The sequence below is a fragment of the Heterodontus francisci genome, chromosome 12 (genome assembly GCF_036365525.1).
Source record: "Heterodontus francisci isolate sHetFra1 chromosome 12, sHetFra1.hap1, whole genome shotgun sequence".
Lineage (NCBI taxonomy): Eukaryota > Metazoa > Chordata > Chondrichthyes > Heterodontiformes > Heterodontidae > Heterodontus > Heterodontus francisci.
The window spans coordinates 26,538,807-26,551,318 of NC_090382.1; the positions used below are offsets into that span (position 1 = coordinate 26,538,807).

Genomic DNA, 12,512 nt, shown 5'->3' on the forward strand with positions numbered 1-12,512 from the left:
AACAACTTGCATTTATATGGCACCTTTAATGTAATAATATCCCAAGGTGCTTCACAAAAGCTCACTTGATACTCAGCCACATAAGGAGATGTTAGGACAGATGGCCAAAAACAGCCAAAAAGGTAGGTTTTTAAGGAGTGTCTTTTAAGGAGTGTCTTAAAGGAGGAGAAAGAAGAAGAGACCTTCAAGTTTAGGCAGCGAATTCCAGAGCTTAGGGCCTAGGAAAGTGAAGGCATGGGTGCCAATGGTGGAGCAATTAAAATTGAAGATGTGCAGGAGACCAGAATTGGAGGATCCGAGAGATGTTGGAGGGTTGTAGGGCTGCAGGAGGTTACGGAGATTGGGAGGGGAGAGGCCATTGAGGGATCTGAAAACATAATGAGAATTTTAAAATGGTGGCATTGCTCAGCTGGCAGCCAATGTAGGTCATCTAGCACAGGGGTGATAGGAGACCAGGACGGTGCAAGTTAGGACACGGCAACAGAGTTTTGGATGACCTCAGGTTTATGGAGGGTAGAATGTGGGAGGCAGCCAGGAGTGTGTTGGAATAGTCATGTAGAGATAAAAAAAGGGCATAGATGAGGATTTCAGCAGCAGATGATCTGTAGCGGGGGTGGAGTCAGGTGATGTCGCGGAGGTGTAAGTAAGTGGTCTTGGTGAGGGTGCAGATACGTTGTCGGAAGCTCTCATCCTGGGGTCAAAATGACAAGAAGTTTTCAAACAATCTGGTTCAGTCTCAGACAGTTGCCAGGGAGAGGGATGAAGTCAATGGATAAGAAAGGGAGTTTGTGACAAGGACCAAAGTAAATGGCTACAGTCCTCCTAACACTTAGCCTGAGGGAATTTCTGCTCATCCAGTACTCGATGCCAGAGAAGCAGTCTGACAATTTAGAGACAATGAGGGAGTCGAGAGAGGTGGTAGTGAGGTAGAGCTGGATGTTGTCAGCATACCTGTGGACCCTGACATGTTTTCAGAGGATAACGCTAAGGGGCAGGATGTAGATGAGAAATAGGAGAGGGCCAAGAATAGATCCATGGGGGATTCCAGAGTTAATGGTGCAGGAGTGGGAAGAGAAGCTGCTACAGGTGATTCTCTGACTACGATGAGATAGATAAGAATAGAACCAGGCAAGTGCAGTTCCACCCAGCTGGACTGTGGTGGAGAGGCATTGGAGGAGGTCAACTGTGTCAAAGGTTGCAGAAAGGTCAAGTAGGATGAGGAGAAATTGTTTACCATGGTCACACTCACGACAAATGTCATTTGTGACATTGATAAGAATTGTTTCAGTCCTGTGGAAACCTGATTAGAGGGATTGAAACATGAAGTTCCGGAAATAAAGGCAGGGATTTGGGAGGCGACAACACATTCAAGGAGATTTAGAGAGGAAAGGGATGTTGGAGATGGGCTGGCAGTTTGATGGACAGAGGGGTCAAGGGTATTTTTTGGAGGAGACAGCTGATGATGGCAGACTTGAAAGAGAGAGGGACAGGCTCTGAGGAGAGAGAACTGTTAACAATATTAGCTATCATGGGGGCCAGGAAGAGAAGTTGAGTGGTCAGTATTTTGGTGGGAAAAGGGTCAAGGGAGCAGAAGGTGAATCTCCTGGATAAGATGAACTCGGAAAGGGCATGAGGGGAAAGAAAGTAGAGAAAAATGGAGGTTCAAAGAACCTTGGGGAAGTTTAGCCCAGTTGGCTAGGAGAACTGAGAGAAACCGCAGAGGCTAATTAAGGGATGATCTCAGTTATAATAACAAAGAACTCCATGAGATCCTTTGCACGTTGTTGGGAAGTGAGCACCTAGGAGGTAGGAGAGGTTTAAAAAGATGTTTTGTAATGGAAAATAAATTATTTCCTTTGTTGTGGGGAATCCAGTAGAAGGGGACAAAATCTTAAAATTAGAGGTAGACCATTTAGGAGGGAAATCAGGAAGCAATTTTTTCGAACAAGTAGTAGTAATCTGAACTTTCCACCCAAAAGATCCTGGCTGCTGGGTGACAATTGGAGCTTTCAAGACATTTTGTTGGGTAAGGGCATCAAGGAATAGGGAGCAAAGTTTGGGGAAATGAAGTTGAGTTGCAGATCAATCATGATTGAATTGAATTGAGGAGCGGGCTCAAGAAACTGAATGGTCTACTGCTGTTTCATTGTCTCTGTTTTGAGTTGCTGTCCATTTTACTACAACAATCCCCAAGGTGATGACAACTTTTAAAAGATTGGTAGGGGAGAGTGTTCTGCCAGACAAGCAAATTAAAAAAAAAAACACAGAAAAGCATGTACATAAAGCTGCTCCCTTCATCACGTGGCAAATTACAAAATGGCTACCAGGATTGCACACTTGCTTTGCACACCAGAGACCTAGGGCGAAGGTTTGAGAAAGCGCCAAGATTGAAAAGAAAAAGGGTAAAAGCTTAATTCCCACACTTCCAGTGGAGAGCTTCACCCAAAGAGAGTGCAGGTCAGAAAATTGGGGCTGTCGTGTGGTAGCCCCACCTTCACTGCCACCTCCCCCACCTCCCGCAACCCTCAACAATGCTCCCTTTGACAGTGACTTGCTGATGGGAGCTTGAGATTGGTGAGCTTGCCCGAGGAAGAGATAAGGTCAACTGGGAAGCTGTGATTAGGTGATGTCAAACTGTGAGCTTCAAATTCTGGCAGACAGTAGAAGGAAGAAAAAAACTAAGGGAAGGTGACAGAGAAACGATGAGTTAGCAGAGGACACAGTGCAATGAGACATGATTTCAACATTGTGAGGATGGGTCCATTTACATTATTCAATTCTTCTTTGGTGCGATTTGGACTCCCGGCCATGAATGCGGACTAGCAAGAGGCAGGTCCATCCAGGAGAGGTAATGGGGAGAAGCAGCCAATTTTAATATCCCGGTCTTGGTTGCAAACCACATCCCTACGCCTGCTCCTCTTGGGCCACAATGAAACCTGCCAAAAAAGAACATTTTAAAACTCACTTTACTGGGCCATCCTCTGGCCTGAGTTCCTGGTCCAGACAGGGCCCCGTTGCTATAACTGAAACCTAATTTGCATATTTAAAGACGACTCCACCAGCTCGAGCAATCTAAAAGTGCAGTCGGTCACGTTGGGCAGGAAATGAGTTTGTAAATCCCTGCTCCATTTTAACTGCCTCAGACTCCCATTCGTGTCATGTTTTCCAGCAGATGGAGTGGAGGAGGGGCATGTTAAAATCAGCTGTTTAGTTGATTCAAGCCTGTTAAGTACTCTGACAATTCCTGGCCTGCACTGATTTAGCTGAGCTTCACTGGAGTCCCATCTGGGGTGAAATTCATTTTTCACTTAAGAAATTTTTTCACTGGAGTGGGTGCAAGGAAAGTTTTAAATGCCTTCAACACATTGTACTAAGGAGGAAACACACAAAAGCACTTCTGTTCTTGATCACCTCCCATTAACCACTGCCTGAAAATGCACATGCACAGGCGCTGGGTTTGGTTGCGATGCCTCTTGAACAGATTCACTGCCTAAGGCCATACTCAAAAATCAACTCCTTTGGTAGGGTTGGACCAATCCTCCAGGATTGTCCTGGAATCACAGAATCGTTACAGTGCTGAAGGAGGTCAGTCAGCCCATCGTGTCCACACAGGCTCTCTGAAAGAGCAATTCCCTCAGTTCCATTCCCCTGCCTTCTCCCCATGACCTGACACATTAGAGTCATAAAGTTATACAGCACAGAAACTGGCCCTTCTGCCCATCGTGTCTGTACCGGCCATCAAGCACCTAACTATTCTAATCCCATTTTCCAGCACTTGGCCCGTAGCCTTGTATGCTTTGGCCTTTCAAGCGCTTATCTAAATACTTCTTAAATATAGTGAGGGTTCCTGCCTCTACCACCCCTTCAGGTAGTGTGTTCCAGATTCCAACCACCCTCTGGGTGAAAAAGGTTTTCCTCAAATCCCCTCTAAACCTCCTTCCCCTTACCTTAAATCTATGCCCCCTGGTGATTGATCCCTCCGCTAAGGGAAAAAGATTCTTCCTATCTATCCTATCAATGCCCCTCATAATTTTGTATACCTCAATCAGGTTCCCCCCCCCGCCCCCTCAACCTTCTAGTGGTGTTCCGCAGGGATCAGTGCTGGGACCTTTGCTGTTTGTAGTATATATAAATGATTTGGAGGAAAATGTAGCTGGTCTGATTAGTAAGTTTGCGGACGACACAAAGGTTGGTGGAGTTGCAGACAGTGATGAGGATTGTCAGAGGATACAGCAGGATATAGATCGGTTGGAGACTTGGGCGGAGAAATGGCAGATGGAGTTTAATCCGGACAAATGTGAGGTAATGCATTTTGGAAGGTCTAATGCAGGTGGGAGGTATACAGTAAATGGCAGAACCCTGAGGAGTATTGACAGGCAGAGAGATCTGGGCGGACAGGTCCACAGGTCACTGAAAGTGGCAACGCAGTGGATAAGGTAGTCAAGAAGGCATACGGCATGCTTGCCTTCATCGGTCGGGGCATAGAGTATAAAAATTGGCAAGTCATGCTGCAGCTGTACAGAACTTTAGTTCGGCCACACTTAGAATATTGCGTGCAATTCTGGTCGCCACACTACCAGAAGGACGTGGAGGCTTTGGAGAGGGTACAGAAGAGGTTTACCAGGATGTTGCCTGGTCTGGAGGGCATTAGCTATGAGGAGAGGTTGGATAAACTCGGATTGTTTTCACTGGAACGACGGAGGTGGAGGGGCGACATGATAGAGGTTTACAAAGTTATAAGTGGAACGGACAGAGTGGATAGTCAGAAGCTTTTTCCCAGGGTGGAAGAGTCAGTTACTAGGGGAAATAGGTTGAAGGTGAGCGGGGCAAAGTTTAGAGGGGATGTGCGAGGCAAGTCCTTTACACAGAGGGTGGTGAGTGCCTGGAACTTGTTGCCGGGGGAGGTGGTGGAAGCAGGTACCATAGAGACGTTTAAGAGGCATCTTGACAAATACATGAATAGGATGGGAATAGAGGGATATGGACCCCGGAAGTGCAGAAGGTTTTAGTTTAGGCAGGCATCAAGATTAGCGTAGGCTTGGAGGGCCGAATGGCCTGTTCCTGTGCTGTACTGTTCTTTGTTCTTTGTTCTCTGCTCTAAGGAAAACAACCCTCGCCTATTCAGTATCTCTTCATAGCTGAAATGCTCCAGCCCAGGCAACATCCTGGTGAATCTCCTCTGCACCCTCTCCAGTGCAATCAGATCCTTCCTATAGTGCAGTAACCAGAACTGTACACAGTACTGCAGCTGTGGCCTAACTAGCACTTTATACAGATCCATCACAACCTCCCTGCTCTTATATTCTGTGCCTCGGCTAATAAAGGCAAGTATCGCATATGCCTTCCTAACCACCTTATTTACCTGTGTATCTGCCTTCAGTGATCTATGGGCAAGTACACCAAGGCCCCTCTGACCCTCTGTAATTTCGAGGGTCGTACCAACGTATATTCCCTTGCCCTGTTAGTCCTCCCAAAATACATCACCTCACACTTCTCAGGATTAAATTCCATTTGCCACTGCTCTGCCCATTTTACCAGCCCATCTATATCGTCCTGTAATCTAAGGCTTTCCTCCTCACGATTTACGACACCACCAATTTTTGTGTCATCTGCAGACTTACTGATCATACCTCCTATATTCACGTCTAAATCATTACTGTGCACTACAAACAGCAAGGGCTCCAGCACTGATCCCTGCGGAACACCACTGGTCACAGGCTTCCACTCGCAAAAACAACCCTCGACCATCACCCTCTGCCTCCTGCCACGAAGCCAATTTTGGATCCAATTTGCCAAATTGCCCTGGACCCCATGGGCTCTTACCTTCTTAACCAATCTCTCATGTGGGACCTTATCAAAAGCCTTACTGAAGACCATGTAAATGACATCAACTGCTTTACCCTCATCTCACATCTAGTCACCTTCTCGAAAAATTCAATCAAGTTTGTTAGATACGATCTCCCCCTGACAAAGCCATGCCGACAATCCCTATTTAATCCCTGCCTCTCCAAGTGGAGATTAATCCTGTCCTCAGAATTATTTCCAATAGTTTCCCTCCCACTGATGTTAGACTCACTGGCCTGTTATTACCTGGTTTACCCCTGTTACCCTTCTTGAATAATGGTATCACATTCGCTGTCCTCCAGTCCACTGGTACCTCTGCTGTGGCCAGACAGGATTTGAAAATTTGCCCCTGCTTTCTCCTCCCTTGCCTCACATAACAGTCTGGGATACATCTCATCTGGATCTGGGGATTTATCCACTTTGAAGCCCACTAAAACAGCTAATACCTCCTCCCTTTCAATGCTAATTTGTTCTAGTATATCACACTCCCCTCTCTGATCTCTGCACCTATATCATCCCTCTCCATAGTGAAAACAGATGAACAGTAATCATTTAAAACCTCACCTAAGTCTCTGGCTTCACACACAGATTGCCACCTTGGTCCCTAATGGGCCCTTCCCTTTCCCTGGTTATCCTCTTGCCCTTAATATATTTATAAAACGCCTTGGGATTTTCCTTTATCTTGCCTGCCAGTGTTTTTTCATGTCCCCTCTTCGCTCTCCTAATTACTTTTTAAAGTACCCCCTACACTTCTTATTCTCCTCTAGGACTCCGCTGTTTTCAGCACTTTGAATCTGCCATAAGCCTCCTTTTTTTTCCTTATCCAATCCCCTATATCCCTTGACATCCAGAGTTCCCTGGACTTGTTGGTCCTACACGTCACCTTTATGGGAACATATTGGCCCTGAACTCTCACTATTTCTTTTTTGAATGACTCCCACTGGTCTGATGTAGACTTTCCTACAAGTAGCTGCTCCCAGTCCACTTTGGCCAGATCCTGTTTTATCATATTGAAATCTGCCTTCCCCCAATTCAGTACTTTTATTTCCAGTCCCTCTTTGTCCTTTTCCATAACTACCTTAAATCTTACAGAGTTATGGTCACTATCCCCGAAATGCTCCCTCACTGACACTTCTATCACTTGTCTGGCTTCATGCCCTAGAATTGGGTCCAATACTGCCCCTTCTCTTGTAGGACTTTCTACGTGCTGGCTGAAAAAGCTCTCCTGTGTGCACTTTAAGAATTCTGTCCCCTTTAAGTCTTTTGCACTAAAATTATCCCAGCTGATATTGGGGAAGTTGAAATCTCCGACTATTATTATTACCCTATTATTTTTACACCTCTCTGAGATTTGCCTACATATCTGCTCCTCTATCTCTCCCTGACTGTTTGGAAGCCTGTAGTACACTCCCAGCCAAGTGATTGCCCCCTTTTTGTTTTTAAGTTCTACCCACATGGCCTCAACCCTCTATACTGCAATAATTGACTCCTTGATCAACAGTGCAATGCCACCTCCTCTTTTCCCCCCTCCTCTGTCACGCTTGATGATTCTTTACTCTGGAACATTGAGCTGCCAGTCCTGCCCTTCCCTCAACCATGTCTCTGTGATAGCAATATTATCATATTTCCACGTGTTAATCAATGCCCTCAATTCATCTGTCTTACTAGTAAGACTCCATGCCTTAAAATAGATGCAATCCAGCCTTGCATTGTTTGCTTGTGCCTTAACAGGTCTATATTTACTCTGCCTTCCAGACTGACTCAGTTTCTCTTCTATATTTGGCTATGCATCACCCCTTACTGTACCTCCACTCTGTATCCCATCCCCCTGCCAAATTAGTTTCAAACGCACCCCCCCCCACCAACAGCACTAGCAAACCTCCCAGCAAGAATGTCAGTCTCGTTCCGATTCAGGTGTAACCCGTCCAACTTGTACAGGTCCCACATTCACCAGAAACAGACCCAGTGATCCAGGAAACTAAAGGCCTCCTTCCTGCACCATCTCTTCAGCCACGTATTCATCTGCTCTATCCTCCTATTCCTATACTTGTTAGCATGTGGCACCGGGAGTAATCCAGAGATTACAACCTCTGAGGTCCTGTTTTTTAATCTGCTACCTAGCTCCCTAAATTCTTTTTTCAGGACCTCATTCTTCTTTCTACCTATGTCGTTGATAGCAATGTGAATCACGACCTCTGACTGTTCACCTTCCCCCTTCAGAACGTCCAGCAACCGCTCTGTGACATCCTTGACCCTAGCACTAGGGAGGCAACATTCCATCCTGGAATCTTGTTTGTGGCCACAGAAATGCCTATCTGTACCCCTTACGATAGAATCCCCTATCACTATAGTCCTGCCACTCTTCCTCTCCTCCTGTGCAGCTGAGCCACCCATGGTGCCATGAACTTGGCTCTTTACTGCTTTGCCCTGAGCCGTCTCCCCCAACAATATCCAAAGCGGTATATCTGTTAGAGAGGGGAATGGCCACAGGGAACTCCTGCACTACCTGTCTTCCTCTACTCTGCCTGGTGGTCACCCATTCCCTTCCTGCCTTTGCAGCGTTTGCCTGCGGTGTGACCACCTTGCTAAACGTGCTACCCACAACAACCTCAGCATCGTGGATGCTCCACAGTGAAACCACCCGCATCTCCAGCTCCGTAATGCGGGTAGTCAGTAGCTGCACATGGATACACTTCCTGCACACATGGTGGTCAGGGACACTGGAAGCGTCCCTGATTTCCCACATAGTGCAGGAGGAGCATATCACGAGTGCAAGCTCTCCTGCCACGACTTACCTTTAGATTGCTTAGATACTCCCTTTGATTAAAAAATGCTAATTACGCTAGGGGCCTTGTTCTACTCCAAACACTGTACACTACAATCTAATAAGCTTAATTACCACCAGCAAACTTTATTAATACTAATAAAACCTTACAATTACTGATAAATTACCTGAGTTTTGAAAGATGAATGAGAAAAATAACAAAATACTCACTTACCTGTTTCCCTGTGACGCAACTTTTTATTTTTTTCTCCGATTGTGATGCGCTCACAAACTGAGCCCCAGCCCCAGCTCTCAGACCGCTGTCCTCTCACGCTGTTTTGAAGCTCTGGGACTGCTCTCCTCTCGCGAATATCTGTCATACCTATCATACATCAGCTTAATTCTCTTTTGAATGCTTCAATTGAACCTGCCTCCACCACGTTCTCAGGCAGCGCATTCCAGATCTTAACCACTCGCTGTATGAAAAAGTTTTTCCTCGTTTCACTTTTGCTTCTCTTACCAAATACTTAAAATCTGTGCCCTCTTGTTCTCAATCCTTTCATGAGTGGGAACAGTTTCTCTCTATCTACTCTGTCAGAAATTGAAGACTATTGTCCGGGGCACTACTGCAAGCAGCCCCAGGAGAATAATCACAAAGGCATTAAAAACGGTTTTTAAAAAATTATTTGAACACTTCTGTTTATTTGTTATAAAAAATATTTGACTGGGGGGGCGAGGGGAATGGGCCGTTTGGATGACTTTTTACTGTCAGTCAATGGGGTAATAAAGAGCCTGTTAGCTTTCCAACTGACATAGGATGGCAGTGTGCCGCAAGTATTGATCTGTTGAATGACCAATAGTAGGAGTGTGAGGGAGGGGTCACCAGAAGCAGGAAGTTATGTGATGGCAGCTCCAAAAATATACCCATTGGGGACCTAATGCCTGTGGGAGACCAACAGGAGTTGAGTAAATGAACAAAGGTTAAGGAGATTAAAAACACACCTTGTGGTCTGTTCATGGGGGTACTTTGCTAAATACCTCTGCACCCCTCGCCCTATACAATTAAACCAGTCACCTCTACATTAAAAGGTATGATGGTCGACAGGCAATGACTAACATTTAAAGAACTAATACATAGTTTATAACAAAAATACATTCCTTTCATGCACAAAAGCCCAGCAAGGAAAGTGTTCCAACCGTGGCTAACGATAGAAATCAAGAATTGTATTAGATCAAAGGACGAGGTGTATAAAGTTGCCGAACAAAAATGGTAAGCCTGAGGACTGGGAGCATTTTAGAATTCTACGAAGGAAGACCAAGAAAAAGATTAAGAAAGGGAAAATAAACTACGAGAGTAATCCAGCGAGAAACATAAAAATGGACTATAAAAGCTTTTATCGGTATGTGAAAAGGAAAAGATGAGCAAAAACTAATCTGGGTCCATTACAAGTGGAATCAGGAGAATTTATAATTGGGAATAAGGAAATGGCAGAGAAACTAAACAAATAGTTCATTTCTGTCTTCACGGAGGAAAATACTAAAAACCTCTCAGAAATAATGGAGAATCACGGGACTGGTGTAAACGAGGAACTGCAAGATATTAATATTTGTGAAAACAAAGTACTAGAGAAATGAATGGGGCTTAAAGTAGATAAATCCCCTGGACCTGATGATCTACATCCCAAAGTGGTGAAAGAGGCGGCTGTAGAGATAGTAGATGCATTGGTGGTCATCTTTCAAAATTCTATAGACTCTGGAATGATTCCTGTAGATTGGAAGGTAGCAAATGTAGTCTCGCTATTTAAGAAAGGAGGCAGAGAGAAAATGGGGAACCGCAGACTTGTTAGTCAAATGTCAGTCGTAGGGATATTCTAGAATCTATAATAAAGGATGTGATAACAGAACATTTACAAAATATGGTAGGATTGGACAGAGTTAACATGGATTTATGAAAGGGAAATCATGTTGAACAAACCTGTTGGAGCTTTTTGAGGATATAACTAGCAGAATAGATAAGGGGGACCCGTTGGATGAGGTATATTTAGATTTTCAGAAAGCTTTGAAAGGTCCTACACAAGAGGTTAGTAAACAAAATTAGAGCACATGGGATTGAGGGGGGGGGAATACACTGGCATGGATTGAAAACTGGTTAACGGACAGAAAACAGAGTAGGAATAAATGGGGCATCTTCAGGTTGGCAAGCTGTGACTAGTGGAGTTCTGCAAGGATCAGAGCTTCGGCCCCAACTATTCACAATCTATCCCAATGATTTGGATGTGGGGATTAAATGTAATATTTCCAAGTTTGCAGATGACACAAAACTAGTTGGAAGTGTGAGTTGTGAGGAGGATGCAAAGACGCTTCAAGGGGATTTGGAGAGGCAAAGCAAGTGGGCAAAAATTTAGCATATGGAATACAATGTGGAGAAATGTGAGGTTATCCACTTTGGTAGGAAAAACAGGAATACAGAAGATTTCTTAAATGGTGAGTGGCTGGGAAATGTTGAACTTCAAAGGGACTTGGGTGTTCTTGCTCATGAGTCACTGAAAGCTAACATGCAGGTACAGAAAGCAATTATGAAGGCAAATGGTATGTTGGCCTTTATTACAAGGGGATTTGAGTATAGGAGTAAAGATGGCTTGCTGCAATTATAAAAAGCCTTGGTGAGACCACACCTGGAGTATTGTGTGCAATTTTGGTCTCCTTACCTAAGGAAAGATATACTTTCCATAGAGGGAGTGCAATGAACGTTCACCAAGCTAATTCCTGGGATGGTTGGATTGTTCTATGAGGAAAGATTAAATAAACTGTGTCTTTGTTCTCTGGAGATTAGAAAAATGACAGCTGATCTCATTCAAACATACAAAATTCTTACAGGGCTTGACAGGGTAGATGCAGGAAGGATGTTTCCCCCGGCTGGGGAGCCGAGAACCAGGAGACACAATCTCAGAACAAGGGGCAGGCTATTTAGAACTGAGATGAGAAATTTCTTCACTCAGAGAGTGGTGAATCTCTGGAATTCTCTACCCCAGAGGGCTGTGGATGGGGCAACAGATATGTAGGAGCAGTCTTTTTAATAAAGTACCGGCAACTATAAGTTCCCACAGAGGAATTTCCTGTTGGGGTGGGGTGGGGGGTGGGGGGGGCGCGGGCGGGGGTGTTGGGCAGGTATCACAAAGTTATGCTCAAAACTATGCCCGTTTTGCCAATGTCAATTTGCAGCCTAACTTCCTTGCCAATCTCATTAGCATAGAAAGTAAAAATCAGAGCAAACATTTGGGACCTGAGGAAAGCAGCACACTCTCACCATACCTTCCTTATTTAGGTGTGAAAATTAAAGTTTCAAGCCATCTAACCATCATTCACGTTTAAGAACCTGCAACTGGGGAAGCTTTTCAATTTTTAATATGAGTCATTCTAATGCCATAAAAATGTATTAAGAGACAGAAAATAAAGAGCAAGTCTCAGTGAGAATTTTTAATTTAAAATTGCTTAAAATCATTGCAATAAAATGACTTTGCTTCCTGATTGGGAGTTAAATATCCCAGGTTATAGGGTCTTTAAAGAGGATAGGGAAACTGGAAGAGGATTAGCTTTAGCGATTAAAGATACTGTTAACACATTAGTAACAGAGAATATCGGAAAGGGAAAGCAATCAGTAGAGACTCTACGGTTAGAATTAAAGAATAAGAGAGGGCTTAAAACTGTAATAGGAGTTGTCTATAGTACTCTTGATAGCAACAATGAAGTGGCAGAAGCGACAGACTGTATTAATTCAGCGATTAGAATTGCTTTTAGCAAAAGCAGAGCTGTTTTAATGGAAGATTTTAATTTTCATATAAATTAGGAAGAGCAGAGTCGCTCAAGTCAGAAAAGTAGTGTGAGTCCAATCAAAATAGCTTTC

At 44.4% G+C, this 12,512-nt stretch overlaps 1 protein-coding gene across 2 annotated transcripts in view; it reads left to right on the forward strand.

Moving 5' to 3' along the window:
* LOC137375787 (dedicator of cytokinesis protein 2-like) overlaps nt 1-12,512 on the forward strand; it is a 690,449-nt gene that overhangs the window by 541,288 nt on the left and 136,649 nt on the right. The window lies entirely within an intron of this gene.